This window comes from Cupressus sempervirens, chromosome 5 (assembly GCF_028749045.1).
Source record: "Cupressus sempervirens isolate cs-2001-9-10 chromosome 5, ASM2874904v1, whole genome shotgun sequence".
Classification (NCBI taxonomy): Eukaryota; Viridiplantae; Streptophyta; class Pinopsida; order Cupressales; family Cupressaceae; genus Cupressus; species Cupressus sempervirens.
Genome location: NC_143122.1, coordinates 691,078,237 through 691,099,620, shown reverse-complemented (window position 1 = coordinate 691,099,620; position 21,384 = coordinate 691,078,237). Strand labels below are relative to the sequence as shown.

The 21,384-nt window shown below is 31.1% G+C and overlaps 1 pseudogene; it reads left to right on the top strand.

Annotated features, from left to right (window-relative positions):
- LOC149557837 (uncharacterized) overlaps positions 1 to 21,384 on the top strand; it is a 46,645-nt pseudogene that overhangs the window by 14,255 nt on the left and 11,006 nt on the right.

Genomic DNA, 21,384 nt, shown 5'->3' with positions numbered 1-21,384 from the left:
ATATTAACACCATATTTAATATGATCTCCTATACAACTTGAATTGCATTATATCAACCATAGACGTTATTTTCTTTCCTTAACATATTTATCATTTTGAACATATGAGAAACATATAAGGAACTTGAAAATTTGCTCAATTAAACCATCATCAAATCCTTTTATTCCTGATGTACATCCATCTAATTTGAAATTACGATTAAATCACAAGATAAACAATTTTACTCAAACACCAATTTTATTGGCAAACTTGATTCAAAGGCTCAGCCGGGAAAGAATCAAGAAGAAAACTCAGCTTCTTTGCCAATCCAACAAAGTTTGAAATACAACTTACATAGGATTTCAATCCTAAATTACAACAATTTTAATTGGATTTTCTTCATGACCCTCATCAAGGGATTCATAACAATTTCTGCATCATATTTCTAGTACTTTGGAGGGAACATAATTCTAATCAGGTGACAACAAGCATGACCAAGAACCATTCAACCATGCATGTTCACACAAGGTTAACACTATATGATTCACAATGAATCAATACTAGGGAAAGGTGGATTCTTCCAACCAGGAGAAGTCAAGCACAACACCAAATAGATGCCCAATGGGGGCTATATACTAAGAACTTTTGTTCTTCCATTTCAACATACCATAATCATAGAAAGTTTGTGCTTAAAGGTAGGGGCCCATAAAACCCTACCCTTTCTCCCTCTTCTCATCTTAAGAAGAGACTCTACACTGGTTGGAGTCTGACTAAATAGACCTTTCTCAAAATTGGTCACTTCTGCCCTCTCCAAGGGTGAGTAATACCAAAACACCCATGCAAGAAAAATCTCAAAATTGCAAACATAAACATGAAATGAAATCATCCAAAAATAACATGGTTTTCAAAGCTTCCCAACATACCCACAAACATACAAACATTGAAACAACAACAAGGTAGCATAAGCATGAAACAAGAATTAAATCTGAACAAGGGAGATGACAATTCCTACCTTCACAAGGAGGTAATGGCAATGAACAAGTTTGAGTAGAGTTTCCTCTTCCTTGCTAGTCCAAGAAAGGCCTCTAAATAAGCCTCAAGCTCAACCACCAAAAGGATCAATAACTACTCCCACCCACTTACAATTCTAGAAACTCCTAACTCTACCCTCACTATGGTTAGACACTAAAAGGAGGTGGGGTGAGGCATCTCATGGAACCATGGTCAATTTTCGCACAAAGGCAAAAAGAGACTTTTTGAGTGGCCTCAAAAGTCAATAAAAGGGGCTTAGGGGTTGGAAAAGACCCCTAACCCATACCCATACCCTTTGGGTATAATAATTTCATGATTTAAAGCCTTAGAAATAGGTTTACAGCCAAACAAAACCTAGGAAATAATTAGGACCAACTAATAACTCTAAAATGCAGATTAAGCACTAGTTCGAATTAAGGATCACTAAACTCGATTAAGAACCCAATTAGCAAACTGACACTGACTTAAACCACATGGGTCCAAAGGTTACACAACTAACCTTAATCAGCATACTGAAGAACATAACCAATTTACAAGTGTCAAGTGACACTTAATAGAACATAATTACGAGACATTTACAATTACTGAACATAGAAAGATACATACATACATCTCACAGTTAAAATACTTGAATTACGAACAACAAGATTTTCAAAATTAACACATAGAGATTAGTTTTGTTCCTCCGTCAGTTTCCTCGGCTAAAATATTTGCACACTCATTGTACACATCAGTAGTCTCAAAAATCACATGTTCATATGTATGTATACGTATCATAAATTCACATAAGTTGAAACATACATCAATCAAGGTTTCTTGCATCCTACTTATATCCTCAACCATAAAGATTCCAAAAATCAATGTGTTAATCCTACATTTTACTTAATTCATCAACATATATATACCTAACACCTTAAATGACGAACATCAAATATCTAGAATTAACATCACACAGCATGAAATAATATAATATGTTCAAGTATCAGATAATGTCTTGACATCTCGAGTTGTGAATATCAAAATGATAAAGTAGTAACTAAGGCTATGAAGGGTCAGGGCGAGGCCTCACATCTTAGCTAATGGAATTCAATTAGTACTCAATGATGACATGGGATGATTCTTCTAACATATTATCAATGCAAGATCTATGAAAAAGTGTAGTGATTTAATGAAAAATAAGATCCTTGAAATTTGAAATTACCATTCAAAATGAAAAAAATATAGAACATGCCTCAAGATAAAGAATATTACTCTAATAAAATAATAAATAGTATATTATCATTTATGTTTGACCTTTTAATCAGGATTATCTAATTTATAGTAATAATAATAATAATAATAATAATAATAATGTTATGTATAGTGGCTAGCTAGTGCAAATTGTTTAGTTTATATGTCAGATACATGTATGTTGTGTATTTTGGGTTACTTTTGTAAGATCTCTTTTGGATGCTCAAAATAATAAGGGCTTTAATTACTTTTATCTTGAGAAGGTCTTAGTGTATACATTATTGTATATTTTTCTATTACTTTGTATTTGGTAATGATTGGAGGGTTTCTTACTAGTTCTTCCCTTCATGAACCATTGAACTAGGTATATATAAATAAATATATTCAAAGTGGCACGCCACTTTTTGCCAAATAATAATAATAATGATATAATACTATTGCTAAATGATTAAGTTTATGTAACTAAGGTTAAGTACATGTTATTCTTTATTTAAGTTCAATTATTTAATTTAGTCTAAATCATTTAATTTTTTGAAAGACTATTATATAATTTCAATATTTAATAAAATGTATTATAGAATGCATTATAAGATGATAATATTATATTTAAATTCTTTAAGAATTTAAAATAATTTAGATATATATGATAATATCTATTTAAAAACAAAAAAAAATGTTTAGATTGAAGTGTTGTTTATTTAATTTTTATTTAGTCTATACAATACTTAATTTTCAAATAGATCCACATATTAATATTTTTTTAAGACAACCACATAATGTCCATCCATAGTTTTCTTTTCCGTTATATTTACCAAACTCTTTTATGCCTATTTCATGCATGTGGTAGTTTCAAGGATATTTGATTTATAATCATGACATTATTTCATGACTTGGATTACATGTATATCAATAAATAATTACTTAGTTGATTATATGTCACATATTGATTGATGATTATGATTAATAGTCCATTAATGATGCCTTAATGGTTCTTAGTTAATTAGTAAATAATGTTGCTTTCATGATGATATCAAATGATGAGTATTTTATATTCATAATGACGAGTTTTGCATGTTTGAATATGTGATGATTTGTACTCAAGACTTATTATAATACTTAATCAATACTTGCATGTTTTTGGTGTGTGTGTTATTTTACTTTTCTGTTCTAACATGTCTGATGTAGTGAAGGGAGAGAGTCATAGTCACCTACTAATTGGGATCTACATGATGTACCACTCCCTACTATTATCTCTTTAGCTTATATATATATATATATATATGCAGATTGTAGGTATCGGGCATAAACTTTCCTCAAGCCAAGATGAGCCTAATTAATTGTCCTAAGATAGAGGACATGTATTTGACTTTCCACCCTTTTGAAACCCATGCATTTATCCTTGTTTGTGTCGTTTACGTCTAAGTTTTGGTCAGTTTTGATAATGTTGCTTTTATGTGGACTTGACTATGTGATTTATTTGGTAAATATTTTAATTATAATATTTAAGTTAATCATATAATTTTGAGAGTTATTAAATATTATTTAATTAAAAGGAAAATATTAAATTTGAGAATATTTAATTAAATAAACTCTAATTAAATATATGCTTTAATTTAAAAGACTTAATTTAAAAGTCTAGTTTGGAAAACTGGTTAAAGAGAATTAGAGTATGATGATATCTAATTAATTAGAAATTAATTAAATATGTACTTTAGTTTAAAAGATTTAATTTAAAATTCTATTTTAAGAAGTTGGATAAAACAAGAATTAGGATATTAAAATATTCAAGATTTAATATTATTTTATTATAACTAGTTACTTAATAATAATAAAGTTAGTGTTGCATTTAAATATTGAGATTTAATTATTATTATTAAATAATAAACCACAATTGAGATATTTTTTGCATTGATTAATAAAGTGGAGGAAAAGAAAATATGAAAGAACATTTTAATTAAAAAGTTCTTTAAGTGTGCATGAAAGAATTAAATAATAAAAAATTATTTTAAGGAGAGGCCTTTGCATGTTGAAAATCAGAAACCCTAGGTAGAGTTAAACTCTTTATTAAGAGATTCAAGCTCATTTCTATACACACATGTATTGGGGAACAAAAATTCAAAATTAGAGCAAAAGAATTATTGAAAGTTTTTGAGAGTTTAGATTTGCACGCATTCATAGATTGTCTCATATTTTAGTTGTGGTTTTGAGGTAGGGCTTGGAAATCCATTGTAGAATTTTATTGAAATATTTATTTCATGTCTTCCTAGGTGATTGCATAATGCTTATTAATTTGTTGTATTAATTTTGGATAAAGAATTATGTTGTCGATTATGGAAAATGAAAACTTACTCATCAAGAAAATCTAAGTACAAAAAAATCTATAGAAAATTATTATGACTGTATTATTTTAAAACCTTTCTAATATAAGGAAAATTTGATTATAGAAAATTGGAGGAAAAAAATAAATTGAACAGTTAGGGTTTCGACTTTAAATTTTTCATTAGAACCATGTGATTATCATGAATTGTCTTAATAAAGATAAGTATTTTTATTTTAAAGAAAAAGTGGCATATCCACCATATTTTATTAATAAGATGGTTCAATAACTCCCCCATAAAAGAACTAGGAAGAAACCCCAGGATCATAGTTATATACAAGTATATATTAAAATATAGATACTTACATATGCAGTTAAAAAAGATGTTGAATAGGCACATAGTCCTATTCCTAGCATACCCCATATTATGAGAAATTCATTTTATATACAATATGTAGGAAGACCATGCATATCAAATCCCAATAATTACTTCATACATAAAAATAAAAACCCTACTTCAGAAATTTAGACACAATATTACCAAGAGGCCATTAAAATTTTAGACACAATAAACAATGGAACATTTATTCAACCATGTCTGTCGAACCCCAATCCTTAGCCGTAGACATTAAAACATGTGGGGACCAACCCAAAGGATCTAAACCAACAACTACCACAAGATCTAATGATGATAGATGCAAAGAATGTTCCACATGTGAAATGCCAGAAATCTATCTAGGATCATAAGAAAAATCTTAAGGATGAGGCATAACATTGTCAGTAGCCTATGTAAATTTTTCTTTTGACTAAGATACACAACTCAAGCCTAAAGGTTGAGCATTGAGATTTGGCACCACATCAACTATCCTTGGAAAATTTTGACTATTGTCAGGGCATGAATGAAGTAGCATTGCTAGCCGAGGTGATGGAGAGTTAGGAAATTCAAGTAAATCCAAAAAAAGTACATAGCTTATCACACACCAAAAGTACTATTCCTACAACATATGGGATATTGCAACTATGCACCCAAAATTATCAACACCTAACAAATAGTTAAGTTGTCAATTTAAAACTCCACTTATGATGAAGAGGCTATCATGTCCACACAAAAAAAGGCCTGTAGTATTGTGTCCTTTTTAATGATTTCAACAAGAGCCAATGACATTATATCATGTCCATCACATGCTCTATTAGCAAGATAATTTTCTACTGCATTCCCCTCACAAAGGGTATGGGTTATGTATATTTCTTCAAAGAACTCTAATAGGAACTAGATTTGTCATAAGATATATCCTAGCTACCAATTGTGTGTTTCTCATTTTATGCAGTTATTAATAATGATCAAGGAGTCCCCTCTACTTGGAACCTTTTCAATCTACCTGCTTAAGCCAGTGTGATGCCAATGAATAACCCCTAGGCTTTAGCCATATTGTTTGTACCACAAGAAAGAGGGAATAATTGTAATGCTTTCTCAACTCCATGATGATCCCAGATACACACCCCTACATCTGATTCACCAAGATTCCCTCTAGAGGATCCATCAAAGTTTAGTTTCACAATACCTTCTACTAGAGGAATCCAATGAATCAACTTACAATCTAGTGGTTCAAAATTATGATTTCGCTAACACAAGCCAAATGGCACATGAATATGTTTATATTCCCTTGTAATCAAACTATCCCAACTTCTCATACATAGATTACACTTAAGCTTTGAATGGCTAGAATTCATCACTCCAAATATTGACTTTTTGAAATTAGTTAGTACTACTTCAATTGTAGAGGAGATCTTATAGAATATTCTTTTATTGTGCTCCCACCAAATTGAACCCATAACTAATGCTGGGACAAATGTCCATAATGCATAGAATAGAGAATCTGGGTATAATTCTAGCCAAGATTGAAACAACTTCTAGAGATTTTTTGGCAAAGGCATTGAATAGTGAACTTTTCTCAATAGAAAAATCCAAAAATGTTGTGCAAATGATCAGGATAGGAATAAATGGTCTACACTTTCTAAATCTTTTCCATAGAGGATGTAATTAAAAGGTTGTCCAATCTATAGTTCATGTAATCTATCACTGGTTAAAAACCTATTTTTCAATGCTAACCACAAGAAGCAGCCTGCTTTGGGAAGTGTTAAATGGCTCCAACAAAATATAAATACCCGACAGGGGGGAGAATTGACTTCCTATTGTTGGATTATGTTATAACTAGCCTTTATGTTATAGTTGTCCCCACTCCCAATAACCCATAGCACCTTATCATCTAAACTTGACAAATACACTACTTTTTCCAAAATGATTTTTTCCAATAGTTTGCCATCTAGGAGGGGAAGATTCAATTCTGATGGTTCTTTCCGAATCACTTTTCTTCAATGAAGTGAAATTATAGAAACTAAATTTATTAGGAGTGACCCCCACATGTCTTCTATTGTACTAATCAAGTTATCAAAACTTTCCATCTTACTTAGTGATAGATCCCTATTCCATGAGTCATGCCAAAATTTAACTTGAGATCCACTATTAACTTCCCAAGATATATGATTTGTTGCAATCTCCCTTGATGCCATCATGAAGTAGCATATTATTGATCCTTTCAGAGGATTAAGGATGGTCAAGACTCTAACCAAATTATTATTATCTAGGTATTTTTGTTGCATGATTTGACACCAGATGTTGTTGGGCTTAGTGCACATTTGCCAAACTAGTTTTCCTAAAAATGCTTTGTTCCTTTTGTGAAGATCATGGATCCCCACACCATGAAGGTGCTTTATATGTGACATAAAATCCACTGAAACCAAGGGAATTTTAATTGCAAATAAATATTATTCTTACATCCAAAATAATTTAATTACAAAATATTTTGGTAAAAGAAAAAGATTAATTGAGGGGAAAGCACATTGTAATAAATTTATACATGCATGTGAAAATAAATATACTAAAAATAGAAAACTAAGTATATTATGGTTGCATGATTTGAGAGATCAAAGAAATAGAAAAATATTGAATGCAAGTTTGAGAAGATCTTAGCCATGTGAAAATAGAAAATTGTATAACTCTATTCTTTTTAGGGATGTTGGTATTAAAGAATCTTTAAGTGTAGTTAAACTCTTAGTTTTATATAAATAATTTTATATTGAATGCAAGAGGGAAGTTAATAAATAAATATTAATAATTTTATCATACTTTAAGACAAGTTGTGATGGAGTTCACTTTGTAATCATCTAGTTAATAACTATTAATATTGGACTTAAATAGAAGTCAAATTAATATTCAAAAAAATAAAATTGATATTATATTTAAATATAATAATATACATTTATGTCATTAATTAAATCATTTATGATTTAAGATTATTTGAATTAATATTATGATAATGTTGCATGATATTTTATGTGCACATAGAGTTTTAAAATTTAAACACTTATTGACTTAAATAAGTATATTAGCACAACAATTTATATAATTAACACATGTATATTCTTACTTTATTTCTAATCACATCCTTATGACTTAAACTAGACAAGAGAAATTGATGGAAGTAAATCATGTGACTGAAAACTATGTGTTTTCTAATATTGTATTTATAGTCTTGTGATGTTTATTTTCATGATGGATTTTCTTTGTGGGTTGTTTAGTTGGCCAAGTTAGGATGTGCACTAGAAGCATTTTTTAGATTTCTTTTATGATTATTTGACTCAATGTCATGAAGAACTTTATGATTTGAATTGAGATTTATGATTTATGAACTCTATGCTATTCAACATTTATGAGAACTTGGGTTTTGAGAGCCAATTTTATTTTTGGGTTGCTTGTTAACGAACTGAATTCGATAAATATTACATTTTTGTTATGAGACACAATTATGGTTTGTGAGTTTTAGGAAGGTAGTCTAGGTGCATTTCTATGGGAGTTGCTTGTAATGGGTGGTCGAGGTCCAAAGTGGTTGCTAGGTTAACTCATTGTAAGTTGTGTAACAAGTGATAACATAGTAATTAAAATATCTTGCCTAGCACTTTGCTTGAGATACACTAAAAAGATAAGTTAGAGATGTTTTCTTCTATTGGTGTACTTTTTGGATATTACTTTTGATGGTGTATTTATTGTGAGTTCTTACTCATTGATTGGGTGTCATTTATTGTTGATAGTTAACTTTTATTAATGAGTGATCTATTATTCATTGGTGTTATTTTTATTGTTAGAGTTAGTAATTGGTGGCTTACTTTTATTAATGACAGTTGTTATATGTTGGTTATTGTGCTTGTGACACTTCACATTGTTTTGGAGGTGGTTGTATCTTTTGGTTTTGGTATTTCATTTGTACATGGTATCAGTTATTAATTTGGTATATAGTGTTGATTTTGGAATGAATGTCATTTCAATTTTGATTATCTATTCTTCTTGCATAGCTTGTTTTATCCTTGAGGTAGTTTTGGCTATCAAGATTCCTTACCGAGGATTATTTTATGGTTTGATTATCTATGTGTAGATCGTACATTATCTCTCCTACATGGTGAGAGTGAGAGCCTAATTAGGTGACCATGCAATCAAGAGGTAGTGTCTTTTTACCATTTGGGTACCCCTTACATTTCTAGCTATTGGGTCCTCATTGGTGTAGTTGTATCCTTTATCATTCTTATTGGTGTATAAATGTATCATGTGTTTTGAGATCCTATAGGATATTGCATTGTATATGAATGTACTTGTATCGATTTTCATATACCCTATGACATGTGCAGTTGATGTTATTTATTAGATATACTTTCATATTATTAGTTGTACTTATGGATTTTCTTATGTGATGATGCATCTATTATTTTCTTGTGATCATGACATTGTGCTTGAGACTTTAACTTATTAATAATTTTTTTTTACATGTGACTCAACATGAACCCTTGAATATTTAATGAAAAATTGTATTTGTAATTGCTCGTGTGTCCTTGATGTGCATGTGTATATTGCCTTTGCATTATTTCTACTTTGATGTTGTTTAAACTTTTCCAAAAAAGTTTAGTAAACATTGTAACAAGTTAGGTTTATTTCTCTTGGGTTCTCGAGTGGGGCATTACAACCAAAATAATTATAATATAATATAATATAATGAAACATTAAGAATATATATATTATTATGAAACCAATAGATTTTGTGTCAAAGATTTTCTTCTTTAAATTTGTAAGTTGTGAGTCTTCACGAATTATATTTTTTTCATCGTATCTCTATGGATCTATCCTCTTATCTTAACTTTATTTTTACTCTTTTTTAACTTTTTTCTATTAAGAGAAGAAGATTGTTGAAGTAGAGAAATGAGAAATATTCATGGAACAATCATTGTTTTATCACTGATATCAAACCTACTACTTGCTAGTAAGACAATTGTTTACTTTGGTCTGAATGCTATCATTTTATTGATGAAGAGGATTTGAAGAAGAAAAGATAACAAGAGTACCTAAAGAAAGGTTGAGTTATATGGTGTATAAAAGGAGTAGTAAGACTAGATAATACTATGATGATATAGTGTATTGTTTATCTATTGACGGTTACATTAAAGGGATACTTAAGAAAAGTCAGGAAGAAGAAGAAATGTAAATTGTGTTTGCTAAGCCTAACCAAGTAAACAATGTAAGGTGAGTAAATCTAGTTCACACTACGTAGAAATTTAGTATGATCCAAGAACTAGTAAAATATAGTATGGTCCAAGATCCAATGAATGATAGTATTAGCCAAGTGAAGATTTAGTTCATGTCGAGAAACCTAATGTTGGTCAAGCATCAGAATCTAATTATTTATGAGTGACAACATAAAGAGTTTGATTGAAGATTTGAAGAATTTGAGCTAACATAGTTGATTTCTTGAATTGTGTGAAGCATATCTAAGATAAGCTTGATGAGATGGAGGCACAAAACTCAAGGTAAACCATTTTGATTCAATTCTAATGAGGATTGTAAAGGAATTTTCTAGAGGAAGAAAAAAATAGAAAGATGGTTAGATTTAATTAATCTTACATAACCCTAAAATGGACAATTGTAATTAGGTGGCAAAAGATCTAAATTCTCTATTTAAGAGGATACTTAGCCAAAAGAAATGGTTGTTGAAGGTGGTTGAAGCCTAGAGAATAGTTTGAGGATCAAAGTGGTATTGATTCATATGAGGGCTTAAGGAATGGATTGATAAATGACATGTTGGGAATAGGAAGGCCTAAGGAGGTGAAGGATTGAAAGGGTGAACAAGGTATCAAAGATGAAGGATATTGAATGCCAAGAAGAATGGAGACCTAAACAGAGATCTATAATCTACAAGTGAGTTGTTTTTTTATCAAATCAAGTCATGCTACTACTCTCTCACAATTGTATTGATCAGTTTGGATAAATCCTTTGGATTAAGGTTGACCTAACATGCATGAGTAAATCATTTAATAGGGTGAAATTCTAATGGACTGTTCTAAATTTCTCTAACAAGGATCACTCCTAATAGGGTGATTGAAATCCTTTAATCAAGTTCACATTTAATAGTGTGTGTTATAACCTTTAACAGGTTTGGCTCCTAATAGGATTCACTTAAGAAGACTTAAAATTGGTAGCATGTTATAGGTGGTTTCTCCCAAATTGGGTTTCCATGTTAAATCCTTGTGTCAAATGTGTGATTAAATCTATGATGTTTCACGCTTACATTTTTGCAAAGTTATTTTGACTTAAGACAATAACATACAAAGTTTAAGGTATTGGAAGACCTAATGAATGCATGCATGATATGGATATATGGATATGAATATATTAAGTATTGAAACATTTTATTTTTACATTTGGACCTTGGATAACTAGTTCATGCAACCCCCCTCCCCTCTTAGTTATTCTAAATTATCCAACAATTGGTGCCTGTGAGAAAACAATTTGAAGGTACTTATAGCTAAAGATCAAGATGTACAGAAAGGAGGTAACCAAGTTAAAAAAGGATAATTTTCCTACATGAAAAATCTTGATGAAGCTACATCCAAGTAGACTTGGGAATTTTTCTTAGTCAACCTTCACAATAGAGTATGTTGATATTGTTGGACCCGTCACTGCTCAACAACTGAAAGATAAGAAAGAACATAACTAGGCAATGTTGGAGATTGCATCTTCCCTAAGCTACTTAGAGTTTGAAGACATTAAATTGATAAAAGTAACTGGGATGATAGACATAATATCTATGGAGGAGATAAGAATATACTAAGAGCCAAATCTAAAAGTCTTAGAAGACAGTTTAATGATATGAAAATGGAAGAAGGTGAAATTATTTTTTAGTATTATGTAAGAATCAAAGATGTTGTCAATGCTATTAGAGGGTCTAATGGAAAGATTGAAGATGAGATGGTGCTCAACAAAGTATTAAGAACACTACTCCCTATCTATGTTCTTAGAGTCTCTACTATACAAGAACTAAGATGTATATCTAGTAGTTATTTGACCCTTGAAGGATTGGTTGGTCTACTTACAACTTTTGAACTTTCAAATTTTGATAATGTCAAATCTAAAAATTTTGAATCTTCTTTAAAAGCTAAAATTACACTTGATGAACCTAAACAAAGGGAAAAAATGTCAAACATGTTGTTAGTATTAGTGATACAAATGATGAAGAGCTATAAGAACTTGAAGCATTGTTGGCTAGAAGATTTCATAGAGGCAAAGGGAAAAACAAAGGTAAATTACCTATCATATGCTTTAACTATAAGGAAGTCAGCCATATTCTTGCTACATGCCTTGAGAAGAGACATAAAAGAAATGAAGACAAGTACTAAACAAGAAGAGATGAGAGCACTAAGGACTATAAACACAAAGGAAAGAAAACCTACTACATTGTTGAAGAGGAATTTGATGGATCAGATGATCATGATGATGAAGTTGTCTATGTTGCTTTTAAAGATGATTTTGATGAAGACGAGGCAATTGCATTGGTATCTTATATGACTAAAGGAGATAGATGAATCATTGATAGTGGATTTTCACATCACATGACTAGAGACAAAAGTAAGTTCTAAATCCTTGAGCATTACAGTGGAAATAGTGTTAGATTTGGAAATGATGCACTCTATTTGATAAAAGGTAAAGGATCAATAAGTTTGACAAACAGGATCATACGTGATAATGATTACTATGTGGAAGGACTTAATTATAATTTGTTGAGTGTGTCATAATTGAATAGTTTAGGATGTAAAGTTTAATTTGAACACAAGAAGGCCAAAAACCTGTGATGTTGATGGTGAACTCATTAGAAATTATGATCAATCTAGAGGTAATCTATTTTATCTTGACATGAGTGAAGCAACTTGTTTAGTTCTACAATTTGAAGATGTGGGGCTATGGCACAAAAGGTTATATCATGTAAATTTTGACAATTTGGCTAGTATCAGTAAGATGAAAAGAGTCAGAGGTTTTCCAAAACTGAAGAAACTAGATAATGTGATTTACCAACAATGTCAGTCAGGCAAGATGACAAAGTCTAGTTTTAAGAGCAAGACTCATACTTCTAATCAAATTCTTGAGTTAGTTCATACTGATCTATGTGGACCAAATGATGTGCAAAGCTACAAATGTGACACATATTTCATTCTATTTGTTGATGACTATTGTAGGATGATGACAGTGATGTTTTTAATAGAGAAATATGATGCTTTTCAAATGTTTAAGTGGTACCTAGTGAGAGTTTAAAAGGAAATTGGTAAAAGCTTGAGATGTTTGAGATCTGACAGAGGTGGATAAATTACTTTAAATGAATTCAAGAATTTTTGCAATGATAGAGGAATTAAAAGATAGACTTCTAGACCTAGAGCCCCTCCATAAAATGGGATTGTTGAAAGGAAAAATAAATCATTAATAGATTGTGCTATGATATTATGATGGAGAAGAATGTTTCTTTGAAATACTAGAGAGACACTACTACTACATCTGTCTATACCTTGAACAAAGTACAAGTTAAGAAAGGTAAAAATCTTACATCTTTTGAGTTATGGTATGGATACTCACCCAATGTCAAATATTTTAATGTATTAGGAAGAAAGTGTTATATTCTAAAGGGCAAAAATAAGGGTAAATTTGATGCTAAAACTGATGAAGGTATATTTCTAAGATATTCAATAAGAAGTAAAGCTTATAGGTGCTTAAATACTAACACTAAAAGAGTTGTGGAAAGTGCAAGTGTAAAGATTGATGAATATACAGAGGTACATAAAGATGAAAAAAAGGAGAAACCTAAGGACTAAAAAACCTTTATGTATTACTATGAAGGCATGATTGATGAAACTAAGAACCAAGTTGTAAATCAACAAGAATATATGACTGTCGAGTCACATACAATGGATGTCAATTTGCATGTAGGAGTCAATTTATAGTTAGAATATGAGGTAGATTCATAGGTTGAGATTAATTTACAAGAGAGGAATGTTGAGTTAACTAACTGAGAAGTACACAATGAACCTGAGATTGAACTTCATGAAAGACCTATTGCTGAAGAAATAAGAACATAAACAAGGCTATCAAAATATGCCAAAATAAATCATCTTGTAGAAAAATCATTGGAGGAAGAGAAGATGGACCAATGACAAGGAATGCTTTGAGAAATGAGGCATGGTTGATAAGTTTGTATAAACCTAGAATAGTGAAAGATGCATTAGAGAATGAAGATTGGATTGAAGCCATGAATGAAGATATTGATCTGATTGAGAAGAACAAGACCTATAAACTTGTACTAGACCACAAGTCAAGAATATTATTCAAACCAAGTGGGTGTATAGAAAAAAGTTAGATGAAAATGGTGAAGTAACAAGGAACAATCCAATATTAGTTTACAAAGGATAAGTACGAGAAGAGGGTATTAACTATGGAGAGTCATTTTCCCTAGTTGGAAGATTGGAAGGAGTAAGATTTTTTCTTTCTTACTCTCATTACAAAGGCTTCAAATTTTATCAAAAGGATGTAAAGTCTATATTTTTTAATAGGATACTAGAAGAAGAGGTTTAAATTGAAAAACCTAAAGGATTCATTGATCCAAAGAATAGAAACATGGTGTGTAAATTACACAAAGCTTTATATGGTTTAAAGAAAGCTCCCAGAGTATTGTATGAAAGGCAACATAATTATCTTGTAATGATTGGTTTTGAGAAGATAGATGATAAAAGCAACTTGTATTTGAAGATAGAAGAAGGTAAAGAAATTTTACTAGCTGAAATATTTGTTGATGATATCATATTTGGAGGAAAAAATGCTTTATGCAAGACATTTGTAAATGAAACAGTGAAAGAATTTGAGATGTCTGTATTTGGTGAGATAAAATTCTTTGTTGGAATGCAAGTATATCAGATGAAATATGGCATTTATAGTACTCAATCCAAGTATGTGAAGGAAATCCTAAATTTTTTTATAATGGAATATTCAAGACCAGTTAGCACTTCTATGGTGACTAAAAATAAGATATCCAAGAATGATGATTCTTCAAAGGTAAATCAAACATTGTACATGTCTATGATTGGTAAATTGCAATATGTAGTTCATAGCAGACCTGATATTGCATTAGTTTTTGGGATTGTTGCAAGGTTTTATGGAAATCTTAAGGAGAATCACTTAATGGTTGTTCAAAGGATTATGAGATATTTGAAAGGGACAAAAGACTGTGGTTTATAATACAAGAAGAATGATAAGCTTGAATTGAGAGCCTATACTAATGCTAATTGGACTAGAAATATTGATGACAACAAAAGCATAGGTGGTGGAGCATTTTTCATAGGAAAATTATTAGACTCATGGACTAGTAAGAAACAAAATTGTATTTCACAATCTACTACTAAAGTTGAATATGTGGTTGTTGTAGTGAATTGTACCAATGTTGTGTGGATTAAATAGTTACTCGAATGAATGAAGGAGGAAATCACATAACCTATTGTAATCTACTATGGCAATATAAGTACTAGAAACATATCAAAGAACCTTGTGATGTATACATAGACAAAAGACATTGCAATAAAATATCATTATTTGAGAAAGTCGATTCAAGACAAACAAACAAATAGATGATATATTCAAAAAGGCTTTAGCTAAGGATGCTCATGAATATCTAAGAGGTAAACTAGGGGTGTTACCTCTATCCCAAGGTACTTGAGAAGCAAGAGTAGTGCCCTTCATTAACTAAGTTGAATGGCATATCTAACAACTTGATGCAAAGGATTTTACTTTAGGACCTACCTAAAGTAAAGTTGGAGCTAAAAAAAAAGATTTACGGTCAGATGCAAGGTGATAGAGGGAGAACCTAAATTAAATATATATATACATGAAGAAATGATAAGTCTTTGGCATTGTTTTCAAAGAGACAGAATGTCAGTTAGCTACAACAGAGATATTGAGTGAAAAGGGAGATGGAACCATAAGGGAGATATAACTAGAGAGACATAACAAAGAGGGAGACTCCAAAGATTCTTGGAAGATTAGTAAAGAGGGAGGATAGAAAGAAGTAAAATTGTAAAGGACATAGTAACCTAATAGAGGGAGAGATTTCAATGACTAAGTTTATTTTTTGTATTGTTGTTGGTATTGGTTTTCCATCAATCCCAAAGAAAGAGATTGTTGAGAAAATAAGATTATGGAAGTAGAGAAATGAGAAATATTCATGAAACAATCATTATTTTGTCACTAATATCAAATCTTCTACTCAGTGGTAAAACAATTGCTTGCTTTAGTTTGAATGCTATCATTTGATTGATGAAGAGGATTTCAAGAAGAGAGGATAACAAGAGTACCTAGAGAAAGGTTGAGTAATATGGTGTATAAAAGGAGCACTAAGACAAGATAATACTATGATGATATAGTGTATTGTTTATCTATTGAAGGTTAAACTGAAAGGATACTTAAGCAAAGTCAAGAAGAAGAAGAAATGTAAATTTTGTCTACTAAGCCTAATTGAGAGAATAGTGTGATCTGAGTAAATCTAGTTTAGGTTGAGCATAAATTCAGTATGAGTCCAAAAAAGATAGTTTAGTGTGTGTCAAGTAAAGAAAACAATATTTGCCAAGCAATAGCAAAATATAGTATGTACCAAGCACTAGTAAATGGCAATATTAGCTAAGTGAAGACTCAATTCATGTTGAGAAGCCTAGTGTTGGTTGAGCATAAGAAGCTAGTTATTACCAATTGACAACATAAAGAGTTTGATCAAATATTTCAAGAATCTAAGCCAACATAGTTGTTTTCTTGAATTGTGTGAAGCATATGTACGAAAAGCTTGATGAGCTGGAGGTACAAAATTCAAGGTAAACTATTTTCTAGAGGAAGAAAAAAATAGAAAGATAGTTAGATTCAATGAATCTAACCTAACTCTAAAATGGATGATTTTAATTAAGCAAAAAATGATATAAATTCCCTATTTATTAGGATACTTAGATAAAAGAAATGGTTGTTCAAGGTGGTTGAAGTCTAGAAAACAGCATAAGGAGTAGAGTGGTATTGTTTCATATGAGGGCTTAAGGAATGGGTCTCCAAATGGCATACCAAGCATGAAGGCTTAAGGAGGTGAAGGCTTGAAAGGGTGAACAAGCTATCAGAGATCAAGGAGATTTAATGCCAAGAAAAATGAAGACCTAAATAGATAGCTATAATCTACAAGCGAGTTATTTTGTTATCAAAAGAAGTCCTACTAGTACTCTCTAAGAATTGTTTCAATTTGGATAAATCCTTTTGATTAACATTAGCCTAATAGTCATGAGTAAATCCTTTAATAGGGTGACATCTAATGGAATGTTATAAAGTCCTCTTATAATTCTCACTCCTAACAAGTTGGTTGAAATCCTTTAATCAATGTCACATTTAATAGTGTGTTTTGTAACCTTTAACAGGGTCTGCTCCTAAAAAGGCTCACATTAGAAGAGTGAAAATTGGTAGCATATTACTAGTGGTTTTTCCCAAAGTGGGATTCAATGTTAAATCCTTGTGCCAAATGTGTGATTGAATCTATGATGTTTCATGTTTATATTTATGCAAAGTTGATTTGACCTAGGATAGTAACTTACAAAGTTTAAGGTATTGGATCACCTTGTTGGAAATATAATGAAAGGGTAAGTTACTGAGCAGGGAGGAGTGAATCAGTAACTTATAAAATTTGAGCTTCAATCACCAATTAATCCTTCACATATATTCTAATCTAATTTGTATGCATGAGAAACTGAAAACATGAAAGAATACATAACACTTCAACACACAAGATTTGGTGACCTAGAAACCTTCCAAATATAAAGTGAAACTAGGGTGGAGATGATACCCACAAGCTTTAGTATTATAGTATAAAGTTGGCTAGTTAAGGCTTACAATGATCACTTCTAATGATCTACCCTATTAAGAGCAAGAAGGACTACTACATGCACCTTGTTAAATGATTTACAAACATACAATGAAGTATGCACTTGGTAAAGAGATTTACAGAAGACTATTAGGCCTACCTTGTTAAGGGATTTGACTGATCCACCCATTAAGATGAAACAATAGTTGATCTCTGATCTCCAACTTGGTTTGCTTAATGAGATTCCTTTGAGTGTACAAATCACCTTGACGTGATAGATGAATCCTTGTTGCTTTGTATACTATTGTAGCCTTTGTAATTTTCTCTCCTGCTTTTCTCTGATTGCTTTCCTTTCATTCGATTACATTTCATATAATTTCACATTACTTCTCTTCGATTATTTGGATGTGATACAATAAATTACACACACACACACACGCACACACGCACACACGCACACATGCACACACGCACACGCACACGCACACGCACACGCACACGCACACGCACACGCACACGCACACGCACACGCACACGCACACACACACACACACACACACACACACACACACACACACACACACACACACATATCAATATAATTACAAAATTACAAAGTTAGCCACAATAAAATTTTTCACAAATATTACAAAGTTAGCCAAAGTGTAGAAACTCGGGTCCTGAAGATTGACTCGGTGAGGTTCTAATACTCAACATCCATTATCAATGATTGACATCATCTTGCACTTGGTAGATAATCACTTCCAAGTAGTCTTGAACTCAGTCTGCACTGATGACTCTACAAATACTGCAAAACTTGGCATATAAACTAAATCACTTGATTCACACTACATGGATCAGTTAATGCTATCACTTTGAGCTTGGTATAAACTGAATCACTTGGTTAACACTGAGTGGATCAGTCAACACTAGATTTACATCACATCAACTATGAACTTGATAAGCACTGCTCAACTTGGTTTGCACTGGTAAACTCGGCATACACTGAGGTACTCAATTTTCACTACTAATCTTTATCATAGTAGTAACTACTTAGCCCCAATTGAAATTTTTCAAAAGGACTTGGTACCAACTATAGAACTTTGTAGAAACTAAAATGCTTGGTTATCACTATTAACTATACAATAAGCTCAGTAGTTACTTATATTCTGAATAAGTATATGTCACTAATAACAAACTTGACTATTATGTCAATAGATCTAATGGATGCATGCATGATATGGATATATGGATATGAATTTGTTAAGTACTAAAAATTTTTATTTGTACATTTGGACCTTGGATAAATGATTCACCCCCGCCTCTCAGTTATTCTAAATATTCCAATTTTTTTTCTTTTTAATCATCTCTCCTCTTATTCTAACTATGTCCCTATCTCTATTTTCTTCAGAATTTATCTCCATATGTGCACAAATTACAACAAATAATATCTCAAAATATTAAAAACTATTATAGAGTATTTTAAAGTATATTCACATGCATGATCTTCCATTTAGGGTCTTAATTCTATTTTGGTGTTCATTGATAAATAAATAAATTTATGAAATTTAATTCAAACAAACAATCACCCCAACAATCTTATCCCTTTTTCATAGGCCAATTTTTTTTAAAACTAATGGAAACATAATTGGAACAATTGTTATGTTTTCATTGATGTCAAACCTTGTTGGTGAGACAGTTTACTATCTAATCTAAGTGTCCTATCTAATTGATTGATGAAGAAGATTTGAGATGTTTAAAACAAAAGTATCTAGAAGATAGGTTGAGTTAGGAAGAGGAATCTACAAATGGACACTTGATTACATTGAATTTGATAAGAAGAAGTGATTGTTTAAATCATGTTCCAAGTGGAGAAGACAATTCACAATTACTTCCCTTTATTTTCCTACTATAAGCTTACTAAGTACAAATTCACAATTCAATGCTATGTTATAGTGTTTGAATGCATTCAATACATTAAAATTCTCAGTATGTTAAAACTGTTAACAAATCATTACTAGGTAATCTCCTGAGGCTAGGCGATCAAATGGGGCTGGCATTTAAGCTTCTACCTAAAAATTATCATGCTAGCCTTGGAATTTCAGGTAGCCATAAATTATATTATTGGTTTCCAAGACATCACCAATGTGGGTTGAGATATATGATGAGCATGGGCTTGGTGGGGGAGGTTTAGGTGTTTTCAGAGGACTTTTGCATCCATATTCTCCCAAAGTTTTCAATAACTACTTTTGATTTTGGTATGTTAGGACATTCCTTGCATTTTATGTATTATTTGTGCAACTACAATTGTCTACTATGAAGTCATTCCTATGTGTATGCAACCCAATATATTTTCTATTGTTTTGGTTCCTCAAAATTTGATCTAAAGTAGGCTTCTTTTTAATATAATTGATAAGTCTACAACTTATGGTCTATCTATTAACACAAAGTAAGACTTTTTAGAATGGCAAAGAATGTAAGGAAGAGGCTCTAAAATTTCACATAGTTGGTAGAAGCCAACCCAGAATTTCAAAGAGAATAAAAGAGCAGTGAGACTTAACAAAAGATTGTTGCAGAGCCTATTGTTTGGAGAAGGTTTCAATTTCAACCTTGTTTGGCTAATTATCCTTTCTTTAAAAAATTTAAATTCCTTGTTAACATAATCTCCAATTTATGCTTTGTTCAACTTGGAAGTCCTATGAGTCCATTTACAGATAGAAATTTAAAATCTAGTTATAGTTCTACAAATCTAGTTACATATAGAAATATGCAAATCTAGTTGCAAACAAAAATATAACTTACTCATTTTTATCCATTTGTTTCCAAATTTGATTTGTGAGTACTCATTAGGCTCCTCTACAAGACAATTACCTTAATTGGTCCATTTGAAACCAAAATTCCTCTCGAAACAATAATAAAAAACTAACTAACAAGAAAGAGATACCATAAAAACTGAATTAGAAAAATCTAAAATGTTTTGGCAATATTGATTGTGGACCTAGATGCTCTTGCATCATAGGAATATTTTCCTTTTGTTTTTATATCTTCCCCTTTATAGGGCCCCCTAGCATTTCTCTTCCTAAAACTTTAGCAATGTACTCTTGCGTCTTGTTGACCTATAATTTCTTTCTTTAAGTCCTTTTTTCTTATAAGTTTTAGGAAAGGAATCTGATGAATTTATATGAATACAAACTTTAAAATTTCATGTTCTTCAAAGCTCCTCATCCTGGTTCTCCTCGTTAAAAATCATCCCAATTCTCAATTTCTTGAATTTTAAATATACAAAAAGTAAAAATTAACCTTTTCGAACTTGAAAGCATTTTCAAGAAACTAACTTCACAATAGAACCACATCAGGACAATCCCTTTTTAACAAGAATAAGAAACTCCAAGGTACATTAAAGAAAATAAGCTATATTTAAGCAGCTCAATCAATCACGATGGACATTGCAAACCAATGGAAATGAAGGAAAAATTATATCAAAAAAATTCCTTACCAAGAAGTGCATGATTGCCTTAGGTACTCGGTCGT